At 41.6% G+C, this 22,939-nt stretch overlaps 1 protein-coding gene across 9 annotated transcripts in view; it reads right to left on the reverse strand.

Moving 5' to 3' along the window:
• Nucleotides 1–22,939, reverse strand: part of TSNARE1 (t-SNARE domain containing 1) — a 485,050-nt gene that overhangs the window by 398,499 nt on the left and 63,612 nt on the right. For 8 of the 9 annotated variants that reach the window (XM_042464559.1, XM_042464550.1, XM_042464552.1 and 5 more), the window contains exon 2: nt 15,276–15,361. The gene's annotated coding sequence lies outside the window, so the exon portion shown is untranslated. The remainder of the gene's footprint in view (nt 1–15,275; nt 15,362–22,939) is intronic. The other variant, XM_042464556.1, reaches the window with a different exon arrangement.

Consider the following 22,939-nt stretch of genomic DNA (forward strand, 5'->3'; position numbering starts at 1 on the left):
AAGCCCAGCCAGGAGGACGTTACAGTAATCAAGTCATGAGACCACTAGGGCATGGACCAGGATCTTGGCAGTGGAGGCGGAGAGATATGGTCGGATTTTAGCAATATTGTATAAAAAGAATCTACAAGCCTTGGCTGTGGTCTGGATCTGAGGGATACACGACAGAGAAGAGTCAAAGATAAAACCAAGACTGCGGGCTTGCTGGACTGGTTGAATAGAAGTGTTGCATACAGAGACAGAAAAGGAGTGTTGAAGGGTGGACTTAGGTGGAAAGACAAGAAGGTATGCTGTGCAAACCCTTTACTGGTTCTTGGCCCAAATCTCATTAATTTTTTTTTTTAAAAATCAAATACAGTAGGCCCTTGGTATCTGCTGGGGTTTGTTTCCAAGACCCCCCATGGATAACAAAATCTGTTGATGTTCAAGTCCCATTAAATACAATGGTAGGGGAAAATGATGTCCCTTATATAAAATGGCCAAATCCGTTCCAGACACACACACACCCCGGTGAGTTCTGAAATGTGTGAATATTGAAGCCCCATAAATTGAATGGGGCTCACGCATGCGGAGTCCATGCTATGGGTGTGCGCTCCATTCATGTTAATGGTGGTCACTCCTCTGCACATTTCCAGTCCATGGATCTCAGTCTGCAGATTTGGAGTGGCAACTCTCTCTATATATATATATGTGTGTGTGTGTGTGTGTGTGTATGTATCTGTATATATATATGAATATTTTCAAACTGTGGATGCTTGAATCCATGAATAAAAAATCCATTGATACAGAGGGCTGATTGTATAACCTACAAATAAAGTATCTAGTTTCAAAATGTCTGCATTGTGAACAGAAAGAGATACAATACAAATATTTGGCAGAAGCCTATTTTCACCTGAAATACATCAGTGTAATAGGCCCCCGCTAGGATCAATCAGAACTGAAAGAGGTTTAGCAATCAAGAAAGAGAAGACAGAAAATAAGATCCATTAGTATCCAAGCGTTCAGTCCCAACTACTCCCAGAACAAAAGGAAGAGACAATATACTTTTGTGATTCCCCCCCCCCTCTCTCTCTCTCTCACACACACACGTACCAAGAAAGCCACTCCTCCAGAGAATGATGCACAATGTAAGCGAGTCTGTTTTCCGAAATTTTCTTCATGGTCTCCAAAGAAAGCCCACCTCCTCCTTGCCTCTTTTTAAGCTCTGAACATGAAAGCTATAGGCTGGAAAAGAAATGAGTTTGCATGGAGTGGAATGGGATGTGGGAGGCAGTAAAGAGGGGTGAAGAAAGAGGATGGCATATTAGAGTATCCTCATCAGAAAGGATCAGGGTGCCTTCCACAGGAACATAACAAAAGAAAATGGCTCTGGGATTAAATGTTCAAAAGGATTTTAAAGGCCTTTTTTATGTCAAGGGAATGCATGGAACAGTGGTGGTTGTAAACCAAAATGGGACATAGGCAACTGCTCCCTTTGGAGGTCTCTCCATTGGTCTTAATGCACACAGACATATGGAATGCTTCTGAGCTGCTCCAAATGAGTAGTTAATAATAGTAAAACCAAACAGACATGCCAAAAGGAGTGTTAACATTAATGAATGTGTTCGGGGTAATAGCTCATCTCATGCGGATCATTTTATCCAGCACTGAACCATGTCGGAGGGGAAAGAGGAAGAAAGAAGAAGAAATATATGTTCCTTTTCTTTCAAATAACTAATGTTTAGCCCTTTTCTCCAGGGCAGTGGGAGCACCAGAGGTTTAGAAAGCACACCTTGTGTAGATCAGAGAAGGGGAACATCTGGGCCTCCAGACAGAATCACAGAATCAAAATGTTGCATAGGATTTCAAGGACTATCTATACCTACCCACCGCCATACAGGAATCCATGGCCATCTAATTTCTATTTAAAAACCTCCAAGTTTGGGCAAGACAAATTCTCTCTGCCTCAAAAGAAGGCAAAGACAAACCACCTCTGAACAAATGTTGCCAAGAAAACCCCACGATAGGATTGCTTAGGGTTGTTATTAGTTGAAAACAACTTATAGGCACACAACACCACCATCACCAACAACTACTATCTTGGGAAAAACTATCCTATATACCAGTGGTTCCCAACCTGGGGGTCGGGACCCCTTTGGGGGTCGAATGACCCTTTCACAGGGGTCACTTAAGACCATTGGAAAACACATATTTGCATGTAGCAATGAAAGTAATGTTATGGTTGGGGGTCACTACAACATGAGAAACTGTATTAAAGGGTCGTGGCATTAGGAAGGTTGGGAACCACTGCTATATACAAATACTAAAGAACAAACAACACACACACACTGCAATATAGTAATAGAGGATTTATTGGGAGTTGGCTTATTAGGGAATCCATTTCAATCCATTTAAAAAATATGTTAATCTTCACAAGAGCTGCTCAGCACTAGTCTATCAGAGGAAGAAGTGTATCACAAACAGAGAGAAGTTGCATTTAAAACAAGAGGGAGGAGGTTTGTTTGTTTGTTTTTTAGATTAAGGTTCAGAAGCAATTAAAACACAATTGACACTGAAGCCTTCTTGTATTTCTGTTTCAAAGGATAAAAACAGCTCTGTTCATAGAAACACAGTGTTGGAGGAGACCAGAAGGACCATCCAGTCCAATCTCATTCTGCCATTGCAGGGATACATAATCAAAACACTCACAACACATGACCAGCCAGCCTTTGCTTTCAAAACTCCAAAGACAGCCTATTCCACTGTCAAACAGCTCTTACAGTCACGAAGTTCCTCCTAATGTTTAGGTGGAATCTCTTTTCCAGTAGCTTGAATCTATTGCTCCATATTCTATTCTGGGGAGCAGGAGAAAACAAGCTTGCTCCATCTTCAACATGACATCCCTTCAAATATTTAATGAATGTGTTATCATTCATCTTTTAATTTTCTCTCCTTCAGGTTAAAATACCCAGCACCTGAAGTAGCTCTTCATAGGGCATGGTAGTTTCCAGACCTTGCATCATTTTGGTTGCTTTCTCTGGACATGTTCCAGCTTGTCAACATTCCTCTTGAATTGTGCTGCCCAGAAATGGACCCAGTCATCCAGGTGAGGTCTAACAAAAGCTGCTGATGCATTAATTATTTTTTTAATTCTTTTAATAATTAATAAACCTTCTCACAAGTTGTGTATCTGTGGCCCCACTGCAGCAACACATACAACCTTCTTTAGTAACTTTTGATTTGGTGAACAAGGAAGTAATCAATTACTGCACATGGATTCAAGGCTGTGGTGTCTGTTGTACAATTGGTTGTGTAAGTGTGGAATCTAGCATAACCATCTTGTGGTATAGATAGCTAGACAGATAGATAGCAGTCATTTTCAAACTTGGGTACACCAGATATTTGGGAATTCAGCTCCCAGATGTCCTGATCATTGGCTATGCTGTCTGAGACTTCTAACAGCTGAAATCCAAAACATCATGAGTACCAAAGATTGAGGAACACTGTGCTGAAACAGTATATGATTTTGGCCACAGATTGCACCATGCTTCTTCAGTTGCATCGGACGCAATGGGCTGGAGTCCTTATGCCCAATAGGTGTTATATTGTTTTTGAACAAGAGATTAAGACAGCTATCACACTCTAAAAATTGATCATTAGGTTGCCTCTTTCTGAAGCGTCTCCAGATGTATGGTATCCTTCCTCAGATAAAAAGTGAGGACAGAAAAACGGGACCTAGCAGCACATTTAAGACTAATTTATTCTAGTACAATGTGCCTGCGTCATACGCAGGCGTGCCTTATGTGGCTTCCAGCATATGCTAAAAGCTGTGCTGGAAGGAGCAGCGCTGTGCACTGGAAAAGGCAGTTGCGTGCGTGCCATGCGCCACTGCGGACACAAGCCCTATTAACTTGAATCGGGCTTGAGCATCTGCGTTTTTTCCCTTATGTTGGGGGGGGGGCATCTGGAATGGATCCCCCGCATAAGGGAAGGGATGACTGTATGACCTTTTGTGGATTTTGACCTATTTCTTCAGACACAGTGATAGAGTTGCTATCAAACTATAGGTTGCTGTTGCTGGGTGCCTTCAAGACATTTTGGACTTATGGAAACCCTAAAGCCTATCACAGACCTATTTTTGGCAAGATTGGTTCAGAGGAGGGATTGCCTTTTCCTTCCACTTGTCCAAGGTTACTCAGGATTTCCATGACTGAACCTTGTCTCTTAAATTGTAGTCTAATGTTCAAACCACAACACCACGCTGAATCTCAAATCATAGGTACATGCGTAATCCTATTGTTTCTCCCAACTAGAGTAGACCTATTGAATCAATTGGATTGGCTCATCTACCAAAATTCTACCTATTCTAGTTGGGATCAGCCACCTCGATTCCAGCTATTCACAGTTACACAGTTATGGGAGGGGATCAGAGCCCAATACGATACTGAAAGATACCATTTGTGACACTGGAATTAGTTATGTTTAGTATGTAGAGAGGCTAAGATGTAAGACAGGAGTTAACTGTTTTCTGCTGGAGGAATGAGGAGAGTTGGGCCCAAACCAGTAGATCCCTTCATCCACCATCCTGAGGGAGAGAGAGGCAGGCTAGCTCCACCAGGCCTGCCTGGAAGAAGACAAGCCCTCCCTCCGGTCCATCTGCCTTGGTCCAGGCCTCAGAGAGAGAGAATAACTGCTGGACCTGATTCCCTCTCCTCCCCTTCCCATTCCCTTCTCCTTTTGTGTTGTGTCTTTTAGATTGTAAGCCTGAGGTCAGGGAACCGTCTATTATCCTCTCTGTTGTAAACTGCTCGGATTCCCAGTGACTGGGCGGTATATAAATACATCCTATTATTATTATTTATTAATATATGAATTATAAGAAAGATTTCAGTCAAATATTAGGAAGACCTTTATGGTAGCAAGGGTGATTCAACAGAGAAATAGCAATAGCAATAACATTTCTATGCCACTTAGCTGTGCACTTAAGCACTGCCTAAGCGGTTTACAATGTGTAAGCTAATTGCCCCTAACAATCTGGGGACCCATTTTAGCGACCTCCTCAGAAGGATGCAAGCCTCAGTCAAGCTTGAGCCCCTGGGCTGGTATTGAAATCACAACCTTGTGGTTTGCGAGTGAGTGGTTGCAGTACCGGCATTTAAAACCTGCGCCACTAGGGTTCAGAGGACCAAACCACCTCAGAAAGTGGTAAACTCTCCTTCTTTCAAGGTTGGAGAGTCATCTGTTAGGGATGGTTTAGCTGCACATTTTCCACATCATCAGGGGGTTGCACTAGATGGCCTTGGGGTCACTTTTAATTCTACAACTCTATGATTCAATGATTGTATATTTTTTTGAAAAAATGACAGCTTGGATCCTCCGTACTTTGAGAAATGACTCAGTCACCCAGGTAAAACTTTTTAGTAACTCATAATAGCCTGGCAACTATGTCAGTGCATGGTTGGTTTGATTTCAATACATACTTAACAGGAACAAAAAGGAAGGTCTTTGCAAGGTCTTATAGTTATAAAGGGAGAATTAGAACCGTCTGAAGTTCATTCAGCTGAGATTAGATGCTCAGCCACATGAATACTACCAGAATCAGACAAGCTGAAAAAGAAAATAAAAAGCCACTCAAAAGACTTGTTTAGCATTAAAATAGATGTATGAAGGTACGATAATACAGAGCTTCAGAATACATGGATGAAGATGGACCTGTTGGAATAAATCACATTTTTGTGTTCCATATCTCAGACCATCGTGAACTTAATGGAGAATGAAGAAAGAGATGGAAGGAGAGCGTCAAGCCTCTGTGATTTCCATTGCTGAGTGTCTTCAGGTCATGTACATTTTTGAAAGGACAAGAGATAAATGAAAACATGCAGATCAATATTCCATACCTGATGTGGCACATTCCTATTCCATACTTGTAACAGCATACTGGAGGCCCAATACTTTAACATCAGCCATCCCGTACCAACCTGGGCTTCTTGTTTGTTGCTGTCCACTGTCCTTGAGTCACAACTCATGGCAACCCCATGGATGTGATATCTCCAAGCCCTCCTATCCTCCACTGCTCTGTTTAACTCCTGTAGCTTCACAACTATCTCTCTGAGTGTAGCCATCTGGTTTTCTCTCTTTCTAATGCCCTCTACCTTTCCAGGCATTATTGCCTTTTTGAGTGAGTCATGCCCTTACCATTCCTAGTCTTCTTATTTCTCAGCTGCAGTCACCATTTTGGATCAATGTTTGATCCTAGGTATGGGAACTCTTTAACTATTTCAAGTTCTCCATTGTCTAGGCTGATTTTTTTATATATATATATATTTTGCATTTCTTTCTGTTTGTTATTTTTATTCTCCTTATGTTCAGTAATGAGCCTGCCTTTGCACTTTCATTTTTGACCTTCTTTAATAAATGCCCAGCCCAAGAAGAAAGCTCAGTATGAACGCCTATATATGCAGTGGAGAACACTCAGGGTTCAGTGTCTGATATCACCAAATAAGACTGGGATACAGAGATATAGATATAGAGGAAAAATCTGTGTGGTGTAATGGTTTGAGTGATGGACTACGACTCTGCACATCAGGGTTCAATTCTCTGTTTGTCCACGGAAACCCACTGGGGCAAGTCACACACTCTCAGACCCAGAAAACCCTATGAAAACCCTTAGGGTCACCATAAGTTGGAAATGTCTTGAAGACATACAACAACAACAAATATGGACAATCCCTGCTACACAATATCTAAAACAATGCATAGGCCATTAGTTCAGCATCCTGTGCAAGGCAAAAAATCCCAAGTGCCAGGAACCATAGCAAACAAATACAGTATTCTGCTGGTGTGTTACCCATACCTAGGCTCCCTTCTGCAAGCAAGTGGACATTTTTGGCCAATGTGTAACAGCCATGTTCAGTTGAAGGTTATGCAAATGCATGCGGCACCATTGAGCACATTGCAAATTTCACATTCCATATCACGGTGCACTGACTGGACCGATGTGAATGTTTGTGCATTGTGCACTGCACATTGCACCATCACAAGACTGTAATGAGGTGATGTACAGCAATGGAGCATCACACTGTGACTGATACTCAACGGGTGAGAAACACATGCAAAAGTTGCACTACACATGGGTGAATTATTTGCCATAATCCAACAGACATATTCTGCTGATGACAGTGCAACATATCTCTGAATGAGAATATTCTCTCAGCCTCTCATGAAGGCAAAGGTAAAGCCCTTCTGAATGAATCTTGCCAAGAAAACCTCTTGACAGGATTGCCTTGGGGTTGCCATAGGTTGCCACAGGTTGGAAATGCTGTGAAGGCACACAACAACAATTAGGGGATGTTACATTGCAGCCCATGGGCATAAGGTTGTGCCATGTTTCATCAGTACAAATTCTCAACCAACTATTAACCTTCTAAGCCTTAGGTCAGGATTAAATTTGAGATAACTTCTTGAGAGCCAGAATCCAAAGATGAGTGAGAGCCAAACCAAAACAGTCAGACTAAAACTTACCAGAGTATTTGAAACCTCTTATTGACAGTAGTTATAGTCGTCGTTGTTGATCTTGTTGTGTGCCTTCAATTCATTTCTGAGTTATGGCAGCTGTAAGGCGAAACTATCATCGGGTTTTCATTGTAAAGTTTTTAAATGGCTTTATTTGTGAGGCACCCTGGGTCCCTTTCTGGCATAGAAACGAAATAAATACATGCATAAATAAAGTATTTAGGAAGCCATTGAATCCTTTAGAATGAGGAGGGAAAAACAGGCAAACACTGGGAATCCATCAAACAGTGGTATCATGAGGAAGTGAGCATGGCTGCTTGGGGATGACAACAGTTGCTCTCCCTTTTCCAACTGAAAACCTTTGGTGGAATCATTGGTTGCACTGTTGCTCTTACTATTAGTAGGTACTAGCTTTCAACCCTAATTTTACCTCTTGTAATATAAAGTTCTCTACCAGCCTGCACCTCAGGAAGAACACTACCATCCTCACGTCACTGTAGGCAAATCTGTGCTTAAGTCCATTCAGCAGTTCACCTACTTGGGAAGCATCATCTCCTCAGACGCCAAGTTTGATAAAGGGATCGATCACAGACTAGCCAAGGCATATAGTACATTTGGAAGGCTTCACAAAAGAGTCTGGAGTAACAAACCCTTCTTGGACCGGGGGGACCTTGAAACCGTTGTACATGCTCTGGTAACCTCTTGACTAGATTTCTGTAATGTGTTTTACATGGGGCAACCCTTGTACCAATCTCGGAAGCTTCAATTAGTGCAGAATATGGCAGCAAGACTGGTCACTGGTTGCTCCAGGGCCAGCCATATAACACCTGTTCTGAAAGATCTCCATTGGCTGCCTATTTGCTTCCGGGCCGAATACAAGGTGTTGGTTATCACCTATAAAGCCCTATATGGCTTGGGCCCAGGGTACTTGGAGGACCACCTCTCCCCATATAGTCCGCCCCGCACTCTTAGATCAGGAGAAAGACATCTGTTGACGGTTCCAGATGTCCGCTACGCTGTTATGAGGAGGGCTTATTCTGTCTCAGCCCCTAGACTCTGGAACACGCTCCCTAATGAGCTCCGCGTGTCCACCTCCCTTGACCTTTTCAAGAAAAACTTGAAGACTTACCTTTTTCGTCAGGCATTCCCCCCATGAACGTTGGTGTTATTTTTCTCCCCCCCTGAATGTGATGTTTTTCCATTCTGTCAGCCTTGTAATTGTATTGTTGTTTTTATCTTGTTATCTTATTGTATATTGTGTTTTTAAATTGTTTTTACTATGCTGTAAACCGCTATGATCCATAGAATAGTGGTATATAAATAAATTTTATTATTATTATTATTATTATTATTATTATTATTAAACACTTGAGGTGAAGCACAAAAATCAGTGTGTATAGAGCCATTGTACTGTCTATTCTCCTTTATGGGTCTGAAACATGGGTCACCTATTGCCAACACCTATGACTCCTCAAATGCTTTCATTAGCGCTGATTATGCCCAATTCTAAATATACACTGGACCTACTATGTGACAAATGTTGCTGTCCTTGAGCAAGCAGGGATCACCAGCATTGAGGCCATGCTATTGAGGACGCAGCTGCACTGGGCAGGACACATTTCTAGGATGAAGGACCATCGCCTCCCAAAAATAGTATTCTACGGTGAACTCACCACGGGTCAAGAGCGTAAGAGGGGCACCCCAAAAAAGAGATACAAGGACTCCCTGAAACAACATCTCAGGCTTGGCCAAATCGATTGCCAACAATGGTCCGCCCTGGCCTCGCATCGGGAGACATGGAGACACACTATCCACGATGCTGCAGCCTTTTTTGAAAGCTCATGCCGAACAAGTCTAGAAGAGAAACGACAACGCAGAAAGAACCGCAACCCGGAAACATCACCCAAGGAGACATTCTGCTGTGCTTTCTGCAACCGGACTTGTTTATCTTGGATTGGCCTTTTTAGTCATCAACGTGCTTGTACAAAGCATGGGATGAGTCCTTCCTGAATCTTCGTTCATGAAGAAAAGCCAGAGAGAGAGAATATAAACCCATGGCTGGAATATTTTTAGTGTCAGCATAGGTTCCCCTTTAGAAGCACCTGGATATTTTATCCAATGACTGTGTGCAGTTCAATATATATATATATATATATATATATATATATATATGCGCAAAAAGGAATTGCACATGCAGTGCCACAGTTCTTCAGATGAGGCCTGACCAGTGCAGAATACAATGGAATTATTACTTCCCCTTGATTTGGAAACTATGGCCTGTTACAGACAGGCCAAAAGATTCCAGCAACGAAGCACAAAAGAGAAATGGCATACCAATGATGCATGCGTCCTAAGAGTCCAAAAGCCGCACCAAAGCCATGCTCCAGTCCTAAGGACTGGAGTGCAGGTTTGGTGTGGCTTTTGGACTCTTAGGACTCATGCATCATTGAAATACCATACCTCCAAAGTGACTCGAAGCAGCTTTATTTTGGCCTGTCTGTAACAGGCCTATGATTCTATTAATGCAGGCTAAAATATAATTTGCCTACTTTGCTGCAGCATCATTAAACAATTTAACAGTTAAAACAGATGAAAGTATTATATATTTTGTGACTTTTAAAAATATTTTAAGCTTATGAAAAATTAATAAAATTATTTTATTTTAAAATAGATGAAAACAGTTTTAAAACCTGTACAGATCTGGGGGAAATGATTTGAACCCCTACCCCCCAGGCTTTGAAGGATAAAGAATGATAATGGATAAAGAAGCTACCCGTGGCACAAATTGTGCCTCCAAGGGTAAGGGATTTTACAACTACAACAGCAGGGAAGGTCCTCTCCCATATGCTTATCAGTTTGTTGCTCCTATCTGTGGGCCACATTTAGTGATTAATATCTGCTAACATGGAACTTAATCCAGGCAACCATTCAGATCATTCCCAATTTAAAATTCTCAGATGTCTTCAACAAGTCTGGAAGCAAGACGAATTGTTTAATTCAAATGGGAAGACAAAGTTAAGATGTAAAAAGAAATCACTCTTAATGGCACAGAGCTCATAACAGTACAAAATACACAGGCGACACCATTATACACTTAACACACCCTATCATAATGATGTCAAGTTTGATATAGGAGTGACAAATGTGGAAAGCTAACAAGCAGCTTAGAGATTGTACTGCTGGAGAAACAGAGATTTTTACCCGCCACACTTCAGTCAAAGAGCAGAACTACACTGTGCATGGGGAAAGTGGGAAATCATTTTTAAAGGAAATTTGTTAACCCTCTAGTTTTCTTGCATCTGTTTTAGATTGCTCACCAGTAACAGAAAACAGCACCCTAATGAAAATGGTTTGTATAATTTTGCAGGAGATACAAAATACATCTTAAGCATCCTGCTTCTTCTGCTATGACTTTGTAATAGCCCCATTCCAGGGACCCCTGAAGATCATCTTTTTGCCACCACTCAATGTTTTAACCCATGTAACTCAGTAACTCAGTGGGAAGTTAGTGATGGGCTCACCTTGCTTTTTGCTACCTCTGACTCTGCAGAGCCTCCCCTCCCTCCTTTGGGAGATGAGATCCTTTGTACATATGCATACACACACTGAGCAAATGCACATGAAAAGAGTGTAGGAGGGTGGATGCTTTCAAAGGGAAGTTTTATTCTAAACAAGCAATCTACATTAGCAAAAGGGAATCATTTACATGAAGGCATCTTAGAATCATAGAGTTGGAAGAAACCACAAGGGCCATCCAGTCCAACCCCTGCCATGCAGGAAATCACAATCAAAGCATCCCCGACAGGTGGCCATCTAGCTTCTGTTTAAAGACCTCCAAAGAAGGAGACTTCACCTCAGTCTCCAATGGAATGCATTCCTCTGTTGAACAGCTCTTACTGTCAAGACATTCCTCCTAATGTTAAGGAGGAATCTCTTTTCCTGTAGCTTGCATCCATTGTTCCATGTTCTTCTTTCACGTGTTGCTTAGAAGAAGTTACAACATTACCAATGCACACACAAGCAAGTCCCCACTAAACTCAAACAAATCAAACAGACTTACCCCAACTGGCCCTCATTCTTGACCCAACAAGCTCTCCCAAATGACTCTCTGGGGCTGGAGAGGTTTAACCCAACCAACCCAAGATCACCTTACGCTATTTCTTCCATCACACCCACATAAAACCTCCCTGTTGGTCTCACCTGTTAACTGAGCTCTGTTCACCGAGCTCCAGAGACCGCAGCTGCAGCCACATAGGAAGCTAAGGCCTGTTACAGACAGCCAAAATAAAGCTGCTTCAAGTCACAGTGGAGGTATGGTATTTCAATGATGCATGCATCCTAAGAGTCCAGACACCACACCAAAGCCACGCTCCAGTCCTTAGGGCTGGAGCGTGGCTTTGGTGAGACTTTGGTATCCAAATGTCTTGTAGTGTTCTGGAGGAATTAGCCTGCAAAGAAAAGGTGTTCTGTGAGTTCACAGATCACCACGTGAAGAACTACAGTTACAGGTAAACAACCTGTCCTTCTTCGTCATGGAATCTGTGACTCACATAAAATGTTTGAATTTCCTTCCCAGGGTGAGTAGGTATTACAATCTCGCTACAGCACGTTCCATCTATACCTGGCTCCAAAACAGCAAAGAATGCAATGCAAGTGCCTGCCATGGTCTAAAATTTTGGCACCACAAGCGATGCATTGTTTTATCCAGCCAGTTGAGAACATCATTGGGGGGAAACAGACTGCCCCTTTGCACCACCATCTGGGCGGCTTCAGAGGGTGATGTTTTGATGCTGCATGCTCTGAAGCCACCTGGAAGCTGGCTTCCCAGCTGCCTGGCTGCCCACATGTGGGCCAGCTTCCGGGCATCTTGGGGCCATGGCGTTTACATGCCACAAACCCCCAGCATGCCAAGAAGCTGCCATGGGGCTGCGGAAGAGTTGCTAAAGGCAGCTTTCCCACAGCCGAAAAAGGAGTGGTTGAAAACTGCTATTTATTTATTTTTTTGCCAGAGCTGCAGTGGATTAGGGTTGCAGCATGTGACTGTCATGGCCCCAATCTGTCTTTGGGTGGAGTGCCTTCACACAGGCCCATCTGGGCAGTCTATTCCTGCCCATTGTTCATGGGGTTGAAAGAGAAGTTGTGAATTCTGTGGTCAAACCAAAGAAGGTGAAGATTACTTGTGTTATGGAAGAGTTGTCAGTGAATTTTGTGTTTGCACTAGGGTCTTCCTATCTCCAAGATATCTCATTATGTATGTATATGCAAGGTATTCCAACCATGCTCCATTCAAAATCAAAAACACTTCTGGTCCCAAGCAATTTCAATAAGAGAGACTCAACCTCTAGAATGGAAGAAACCAACTGTAAGAGCCCTAATGGATCAAACCAAACTTTACATTCTGCAGGTAAGTGCTAAGGTTGGTTACACAAGGAAAGATGGTTAACAATTGGAAATTAGAAAGTAACAGAGAAAGATAAATAAAATGACTTGGATCTTGACTAGAAAAACAGGTGGTTCAGGGACTCTTTTCAAATCCAATGCAAGAATACCAGTTGTGCTGCCTGCTTAGACTTGGGTCAGGGAACTTCTGACCATCAGGCAGACCCACAGAGATGATCTCTGCAGGCCTCTCCCTAGGCACGAGAACAAGGCTTTCCCATCCTTCTCACGCCTTTCCCAACTAGGAATGGTCTGCAGAGGTAGCCTCTGCTCAATACTCAGTGGAATATCACCTGGGGAAGCTGTGGGGTGGGATTACGATTAACCCATGTGGCCTAGAAAAACACTTCACCTGGTCATGTGTCCTCCTGCCATTCCAACTGCCACTGCTGTGGCCTCTGAGGTAGAGAAGAGCAGCCGAGGTCCCAGAGGCTGAGGAGAAGCCCTCCATTCCACCACCAACTGCTGTGGCCTCTGAGGGAGAGAAGAGCAGCCAGCACCTGCTGGACTTAGGAGCTAAACAGACCATCCTTAAGGGGTGACCTACAGATGCCCCTTTCAGCACCAGATCAGAGCAGCAACAACTATGCGCTGCAGCCCCAATCTGACCTTTCCATGGTGCAAAAAGGAGCTGCAAAATGCAGCTCCTTTTTGTACCACGGAAGGGTGCCATGGCTGCTGGTGCAACATTTCGGCACTTCTTTGGCTCTGCATCATCTGGATACAGCACCAGAGGAGCGCTGTGGTGCCACCTGCCATGCGACAGGGCACACAGCATCATGTCGGCATGGGGCGGTATTGGGGCGTGCATCGTGTAGATGTCATGCCCCCACTGCACACCGATTCTGGCCTCTATCGCTGGTATGTCGAGGCTGTTAGACCCCTACCCCACTACCATCCCCATGTCCTTGTGTGTTGTCTTTTTAGATTGTAATCCTGAGGGCTGGGATTTTCTAAGTTAACAATTTGTAAGATGCTTGTGGGGGCTGTTTTGGCTGAAGGGTGCAGGTTTAAATGCTCTAAATAAATAAATGTCATCAGCGATAGATCCTGATAGACTGATGAAAGCTGGAGATCAAGGAGCACCGAGTCATCCCAGATACCAACAATATGGTTTCATCCACTCCATATAATTCTGTTCACATAAAACTCTGCAGAATGTAGTCCATAACCACCCTATAAATGTTTCTCCATGCTGGTTAAGAAGAGTTGGATTTCCTGATAAATTCTCTATTCTCTGCTTGCTCTGTTAATAATGTGTTGTCGTTTTTTTAAAGGCAAGCCAAGTCTCTGTTGGCTATCACTGGTATTTCTCACCATCCAAGGAAACCTTCATCACTGTCTCTCCAACAGTGACCCACCATTTTGCTACTGGGTTCCCCAGGCAAACTATCAAATTCTCTCACTCCCTTTCTAGAACTTTGGTTCTGATGTTATGTCCCAAAAACACACCACTGGTTGTGCACCAGCCATGAAATGCAGCCTAGATCCCAAAAAGTTAAGGCCCACTTTTTTGCAAGGCAAATGCATTCATTGTCATACTGCAAAGGAAAAAAAAACCAACAATAAAACATCTCAGAACGCTTCTGCCGAATACACACAGATAAAAGTATTCCACGTGACCAGCTTGAGCTTAAAAGAAGATTAACAAACCACAACTGTGCTTTCATCGGAATAATAAACTTGTCAATTCAGAGTTAATATGGATGAAATTGCCAGTATACTGCCTCATTGGATCAAATTTGCACACACATAAGCATATCTGTGTTTTGTCAGGAGTGTTCCTACACACAATTGCCCAGCCGGTTTCAACTATGGGCCATTTTCAACAACATTAACTTTCAGGTATAGATTGAAACACATCTAATTAGTTGGTATCATCAAATCTTGTAGCCTTGCAGGGTGCACAGTATGTCATTAGGTATTAACTCAAGGGCACACACACTAAGAGTTATGCACCTTTTGGGAGAAGGCCAAAAATGGAATAAATCTGTGAAGTCTGAAATGCAGACTGATAAGCCTATCATTGGTTCTCAGCTGAACAGCGATCAGATCTCCTTGTTTAGAAGTGGTGATAGCTCTGAACAACAGTTGGTGGGCAATGGTGAACAAGTACAATACAAGGATGGAAATCATATTTATTGACTGATTTATTTTCTTGTCTCGACAGGGTTTCTCAGTACCTCCAGGTACCAGCAGAGTGAGCAAATGTATCATGAGGAATCAAATGTAACTCATGTCATATGAAAGAAACATACAAGTACTGTACTGTACAAAAGCACATGTTTTGTCCCATCAGGGACACTTACCACCCCGTTCCCAATTGTTAAAACTAAGAATAGTCTTGCCTTTACTTTGTGCAGAAACTGTTAATTGTTTTCCACCGTTGTTTTCACCAATCCACTGCCACAATCAATCACAATTCTTCCACAATCTGCAATACAAGAGGGAGAAAATCCCATTAATAAAAAATGGTGCTATAATTCCTCTTTATCCGTGGGATAATCGTTGGATATTTGTGACGTTGCACAACATTGTGTGGTAAGCTTTGCCACATCATGCAATATTTATGGGAGCCACAATGCTCCCACAATGCTCCCATCTATTATTCCACTGTGATCAACTCCTTTATTTATAGTCTGAATCACCCTTCCTCAAACTTTTCATCCTGGAGGAACTGTTTTAAAAAAAAAAATTCAAGGTCTGCATGGGTTGTGTGTTGTGTGCCTTCAAGTTATTTCCAGCTTATAGCAACCCTAAATTGAACATACCATGGGGTTTTCTTGGCAAAGTTCTTTAGAGGGGATTTGTCAGTGCCATCCTCTGAGGCTGAGAGAGTGTGACTTGCTTGAGGTCACCCAATGGGTTTCATGGCTGGTCTGGAAATTCAATCCTGGTCTCCAGATTCTTAGTCCAACACTCATATCACTGTATCCAGAGCTCAAAAGGAGTTTGTTTCCACTATCCACTTGAGTTTCCATTATCTCTCATGGAATCTCTACAAATCTCTCACAGAACCTGAGGGTTCAAGGAAACTCTGGTTTGGGAATCCTACTCTAGATTAGTGACTGTAAACCAGTCGAATGTACCCATATGATGCTTATTAAGATTTGGAGGAGCGAGACAACGTTTTGGAGAAAAAAAATCCTAATGTAGCATATTCAATATTATCTATTTTTAATTTGGAAAACAGAGTAAACATATACTTATCGTTTTCTATATACAAAGTTATGCAAAAGGATCTTGCAGCACCTTTGAGACTAACTGAGAGAAAGAAAGACGTTGGTAGCATAAGCTTTTCTAAACCAAGTCTACTTTCCTGAGATGGATGATATATTACCCTGGGATAAAGGACGTTTACCTTGGGCTCAGGCCAGATCCTTTGATTCCACATCTGGACAGACTGGATAGGGCTTGAACCTGCCCCATTGTCTGAAATAGACAATATGAGTCCAGGGGGAACCCTGCATTTGGGCCAGAGTGGATAATCCCTAGGATGCAAACCTGGATAGTTAAAATCTTTTTAATTTTGGAATTAATGGAACAATTATATTTTAACCAGGTATTTAAATAAAGATTCCTATACCTATTTCATTTATTGAATGAACTGATGGCAAAAGTAATAATTAGACACATGTGCACTGATGATCGTTTTTCAACCCAAACTAATCCGCTAGCAAAATCTCAAGGAGATTTCATCAATCAACAAGTAATCAGAAGTGCTACAGTAGTTTTTGAAAAATGTATTGTTTCAGTATTAACCATATTATTCTTCACTGTTTGGTTTTAACGTTAATTTTGTTGTGGCTCTGAAGCAGTAAAACTGAACTCATTTTAAGAGAAATCACTACAACAAGAAATGCAGCTTGTTCCACATTGTTCTACAATATTTAGATGATCATATTGGAGTGTTTTAAATTTAGCCGTGTGTTTTTATTCATATTGTATGCCAATTTTTAAGTCCTTGAATGTTGTCGTTCTCCTTATCTAGGGATGTAAACCATCATAAATTTCATTCTCACAGGCAAGAACAAATTATTTTGCCATTTATCTCCTCACTGTGAGGAAGGCACTGAAAACTTCACAGCTTGGGACTTTCTGTACAGGACTTTTATTAAAATATTTCTACCGCATCTTATGTGAAAACAATTTCCAGGCAGCTTACAAGTAAAATTAAAACAAACAGTTTGAAACAATAAAAACTACCAACACTAAAAACATGTTAAACATATTTAATGAGTCAAAGCAGACTGAAAAGTTTAAAACAGTTTAAAACCAAGTGTGTTAGCATTTAAAAGAAAGCAATGGGACCCAAAGGTTTTGATGGATGCTCAAGTTTTTACTTGACAATAGTTGGGACTCCAAGAAGAGAGTATCCCACAGTTGGGGTGCCATAGCTGAGAACATAGCTTGGCACAATATCTCAAGACCTCACTGGTGGGGCACAGAGGTGGGCACTGATGGGGCACAGCAGACCTAAATCCTTCAGCAGGCACATTTAGGGAGAGGTGATCCTCAAATATTGAGGTCCCAAGCCATTCAGGTCCTTAAATGTCATCGTAGGCACCTTGAATTCATATTAGAAGTGTATTAGCAGAAGAGAAGGTGATATGATAGCCCTGTTTAAATATCTGAAGGGATGTCAATAAAGGAGGGAGCAAGCTTGTTTTCTGCTGCTCCCGAGAACAGGACCCAGAGCAATGGATGCAAACTGCAGGAAAAGAGATTCAACATTCGGAGGAACTTCCTGACAGTAAGGGCTGTTCAGCAGTGGAACACACTCCTTCCTCAGAGTGTAGTGGAGTCTCCCTCCTTGGAAGTCTTTAAACAGAGTCTGGATGGCTATCTGTTGGGGATGCTTTGAGTGAGAGTTCCTGCATGGCAGAATGGGATTGGACTGGGTGGCCCTTGTGGTCTCTTCCATCTCTACAATTCTATGATGATAGAATGACTTGGGGGTCTCTCATTCATAGGGTCACCATAAGTTGAAGTCGACATGATGGCAGTGAACAGTAACAACCACAAGTTATATTATACATTTTGCCTGCATATAGTTCCACATTCAATCCCTGGCTTGAAAAAACTTTCTCTGCTTGACATCCCATGAGAATCAGTCACAGACAACACTGGTCTCGTCTAATATCCTGGATATTGGCCTATCCTGGGAGAAAGGTGAAGTGTCATTCCAATAAATAAAAAGATGAAGATATAATTTGAACCATTATTTCTCTCCAGAAATAGGAACGTTAAGAGAAATTAGAGAAATTAATATATTTATTTAATAACTGATATGTTTAATAAATCTAACTGAACAGCATTTTGAATTGAAGGGAGAAAATTAACTATTAATTTTATGTTAAACTCCTATTTAAATATAAGTTAAATGGCTCCACTAAAAGCCTAATTGGAATGACTGTGAAAAATCCTGTATTTATACTACTCTCCCACCCATCTCTAGCCTTTGTTTCCAGCTGAGGAGTTTCCAACCATATATTTTCCATTGTATTACTTGGGAGGGCCTGGCTGACCAACCCAAGGACTCTTGAATCAATGGCCATCACCTTTGCTGGCTGCAAGCTTCTTGGAGTTATGGTGCTAAACACTTCCAAGCTCTGCCTGAGTATAAATCAATTCATAAACTATACAAACAGTGTCTCTTCGCTTGCAGCCCTCCAAATTAATCACTAAAGGCTTTAATAGATTAATCTGCCAATTAAGCCAATTAAGTCTTGAAAACGTAATTGTTATTAGTGTTCCCAGCTCCAGTCTTAACAGGTGAGTTTTCCTTAATGCACTCTTTAAGAAATGTCAATGAAAGGATGGAGGCTTTAACAAAAACACACAATGGCAGCATCTGCACTGCAGAAAAACCCAGTGTGACACCACTTTAACTGCCATGGCGCAATACTATGGAATTCCAGGAATTGTAGTTTGTTGTGGTACCAGAGCTCTCTGACAGAGAAGGCTAAATGTCACACAAAACTACAGTTCCCAGAATTTCATAGCGTCTAGCCATGGCAGTCAAAGTGATGTCAAACTGGATTATTTCTGCAATGCAGATGCAGCCAGAGATGGCTTTTTAAAAAATAGAAACCCCCATAAAGCCTATACTAGTTAAATAAAAACAATTCTAGATAAATTTTCAAATTCTTCCCAGATGTTCGTAAGCCTCTTCTGGGCAAAGGAAATGGTGTCTGGGGACTTCCATGCCAGTGGAGCATTCAATCCAACCTCCAAAGAGCTGAACCTCACCTCTGCCCTGCAAAATAGGTGAGTATCCTAGATAGCCCACGCCAAGTTCAAACTAAAACCTAAAGCAGATGCACCAGCTCCCTGGCATGGAAGTCACCAACTGGCCTTGGCAAGAAAACCCCTAGAAATTCCAAGGACAAGAAAAGATCCAGGCTGAGATTCTGCATCATGTTGGCATCATGTACATCTACAGTTGCAGTTTCATGCAGGTTGTAGGACACCATTCTTCTGAAAATACCAACATTGTGTAACTGACTATACCCTGCCTTGAGCTTTAAAAAAGTGTAAGAGGTAAATAACTAAATAAAAATAGCTCCTGCTTTTGCTCTAGGTCTTTTGTCTTCCACCAAACTGATCCTACCACTAATGCAGTTGAAAGGCTCCCGTCCCATGTAGACCTGTGTCAAGCATTTAATGCCAAGATCAACCAGCCCCTCGCAGTCATAGGAAAACTTGGTGCAATCCTCTTAGCAGCTTAATTGCCACTTGTCCAACCTGACGCTGGCGTCTGACTGTCATTTGTGGCCTTAATATGCATCCGAGCTGCAATGACCCCTCTTAAACTCTTCCATCAATATGCAAATAGAATAGAATATAATTAGCCAGGACAGAAAGCCAGGGTCAACTACATGGAGGGTTTAGGGGTGTTGTTTTTAATAATAAAATGCAATCTGTCAGACGAGTCTCTAATGTAACATTCTAAGCCATCAAAGGTACTTTTCTAGAAAAATATTTTTTCTGGTGAAAATAGGGTGCTCCTGAAATGAAAGCTATGGGACTGAAGAAAGAAACCTCCATGCAAAATGAGGAGGAGGAAAAATGATAGGTCAGCAGCTAAATAAGGAAAGGATACCCAATGAAACATAACATCTTGGACTATACCATGGGCTGAAAGACTACTTTCTGCTATGGACTACAGTGGGCCCTTGGTATCTACTGGGGTTTGGTTTCAGGATCCCCCGTGGATACCAAAATCTGTGCATGCTCAAGTCCCATTCAATACAATGGCATAGTAAAAATGGTATCCCTTATATAAAATCGCAAAATCAAGCTTTGCTTTTTGGAATCTCTCTCTCTCTCTCTCTCTCTCTCTCTGTGTGTGTGTGTGTGTTATATTCAAGCCAGGGATGGTTGAATCCATGGATAAAGAATCTGTGGATACAGCAGGCCAACTGTACAACCTTCAGACTCAAAGAGCAGGGTTGGTTCTGAAATTCACTCCCTCCTTTAGGGAACGGAAGATAAGGGTGCTGTGTCCGACAACTCACAGGACATAAATTCAGATAGTGAGTTATAGGGGGAAGATGAGCAAGGGAGCAAGGGAGTGAGATCGAGTGCCATACCAGTGAAACAGAAGTCCATGGTAAACCTTGAACAAGAGACAGTGCTAACTGCACCTACTATAGCAGAATGTAGGAGAGAACAGGAGGGCCTACTGCAATCAGACGAATGCCAGTCTCTACTGCTGGACTTAATCCCCTGCTCTCAACCATTCCTTTTTTCCTTATGGATCTTTTTTAGATTGTAAGCATAAGGGAATTGTCAAACTAATGCTTTTTTAGAAGCCTGAGAGCCTTTATGGCTGGCGGCAACACTTTGAATACGCTAAAGAACTACATTATATTTAATGAAGATAAAGAATTCTATTTGATGAAGATAAAAAAGAAGAATACCAAACCAACAGCCATGCCAAAATATGATCTGGAAAACATTCCAACAGAGTTTAAAGAATGTGTGAGAAACAGATTTGCAATATTAAGCCAGCTGACTGAGAACCAGATGAACTATGGACAGAAGTCAGGGACACAATAGAATTGCAACAATCCACTGATACAGAATTAGTTCAGTTCTAACTAAAATTTCTTAATAGATATGGAAAACAAAACAGTGGCCCACAGACTGGAAATGATCACTATACAGTCCTTTGTCATTGCTATTAACTGTCCTCGAGTCGATCTCATGGCAAACCTATAGATAAGATATCTCCAAGACCCTCTGCCCTCCACTACTCTGCTTAATTCCTGTTCATTCATACCAGTGACCTCTTTCCTCTCTTTCTACTTCCCTCCACCTTTCCTAGCATTATTGTTTTTTCCCAGTGAGTCATGCCTTCTCATGATGTGGCCAAAGTACGACAGCCTAAGTTTAGTCATCTTGGCTTCCAGAAAGATTTCTGGCTTGATCTGCTCTAGGACCCATTTGTTTGTCTTTTTGGCTCTCCATGGGATCCTCAGCACTCTTCTCCAGCACCACATCTCAAATGAACAAACTTCCTTGCTATCTTGTTTCTTAACTGTCCAGCTCTCACATCCATACATGGTGATAGGAAATACAATGGCTTGTATTATTCTAAATTACGTGTTCAGCTGTGTATCTTTGCATTCATATACGTTCCTATTATACCAAATTTTACACACACACACACACACACACACACACACACACACACACACATATATATAATTACATTATATTAGAATGTAATATAATAATATATATTATATACAATATACATTTCTATTGTTACCTAAAGTACCAGGATCCCAATAGGGAACCCATAATAAATATTCAAATAGAAGAATTTAATAAGCTCAATTAACAGCTGTAAGAGGGTTTGGGAAACTAAAGTATATTGGTTCTAAAAGGCTGTATTCCAGAATGCAAAGTCCAAATGTGTTTTTTCCCCTTTTATTTATAAGTCAAAGGGAATTACAATTCATGCAAGGACACTTTCACACACACAAGAGGTAACAATATAAAGGTGGTAGCCAATAGTGACTTTAAAGGGTTGCAGGGAGTAATACTATACTAATTCCAGATGTGTAGCTCTGAACAGGGAACACTGTGACATAGATATGGTTCAGCACACTGTCTTACAAATGTGGCATTGACAGTGTTGGCTAAGGAATCATGTGAGATACGGACAGAGTGTCTGTCTGACCTCAAACCAGACTGAATTGGTACTGCCTAAGTGGGCACATATATAGGACAAAACTTATCCAAAGGAGCTTCAGGACATGAGTGGAATTTCCAGGAGGGAAGAATGAGCGAGGAAGTTGTGAATGGTCTGACCATCCATGCAGATGTCCCTGGACAAAAGCATATCTCTCCTAGAGGGAGATATTCTTGAACTTCTGTTTACTAGCAAACATAGATATTGCACATGCAATTGTTTCCATTGATGCAGGGGCTTATGCAGATTCCCATTTGGAAATCTAATTAGGATGGATCTGTCTTTAAACAGAGGTTGGATGGGCATCTTTCAGGAGTGCTTTAGTTGTGATAGGATAAGAGATTCCACCGAAATATTAGAAAGAACATCTTGAGTCCTTCATGGTTTGGGTCCAAGTTTAACTGATATTTTTAACTAAGTTAAATTGTTTTGGTTTGGTTTGGTTTGTTAACTGACGTCTTTTTACACATAGGATCAACCTCTCCTATCTATCTGCCCCATTCACTAAGGTCCTCTGGGGAGCATTTACTTCAGTCAGTCAAAACTAGGTTGACAGTTGTTACCCAAAGGAAATTTTTGTTGGCCACCCCCAGATTGAAGAATGACCTGCCATTTACCAGTTGGATATTTTCTGAGTTTAAAGCAGCAATTAAGACAAGTCTCTTCCCACAAGCCTACCCAAACCATTTATAAATCAACAATTTGAAAGTATGTCTTGTTTTTATATGTTCTTTTAACTGATACTGTATTACGTGTCTAATCTGTCGTTGTTCCTTGCTTTCATCCATATGGAAGCAGGAAAGAGAG

The sequence above is a fragment of the Sceloporus undulatus genome, chromosome 4 (assembly GCF_019175285.1).
Source record: "Sceloporus undulatus isolate JIND9_A2432 ecotype Alabama chromosome 4, SceUnd_v1.1, whole genome shotgun sequence".
Taxonomy (NCBI): domain Eukaryota; kingdom Metazoa; phylum Chordata; class Lepidosauria; order Squamata; family Phrynosomatidae; genus Sceloporus; species Sceloporus undulatus.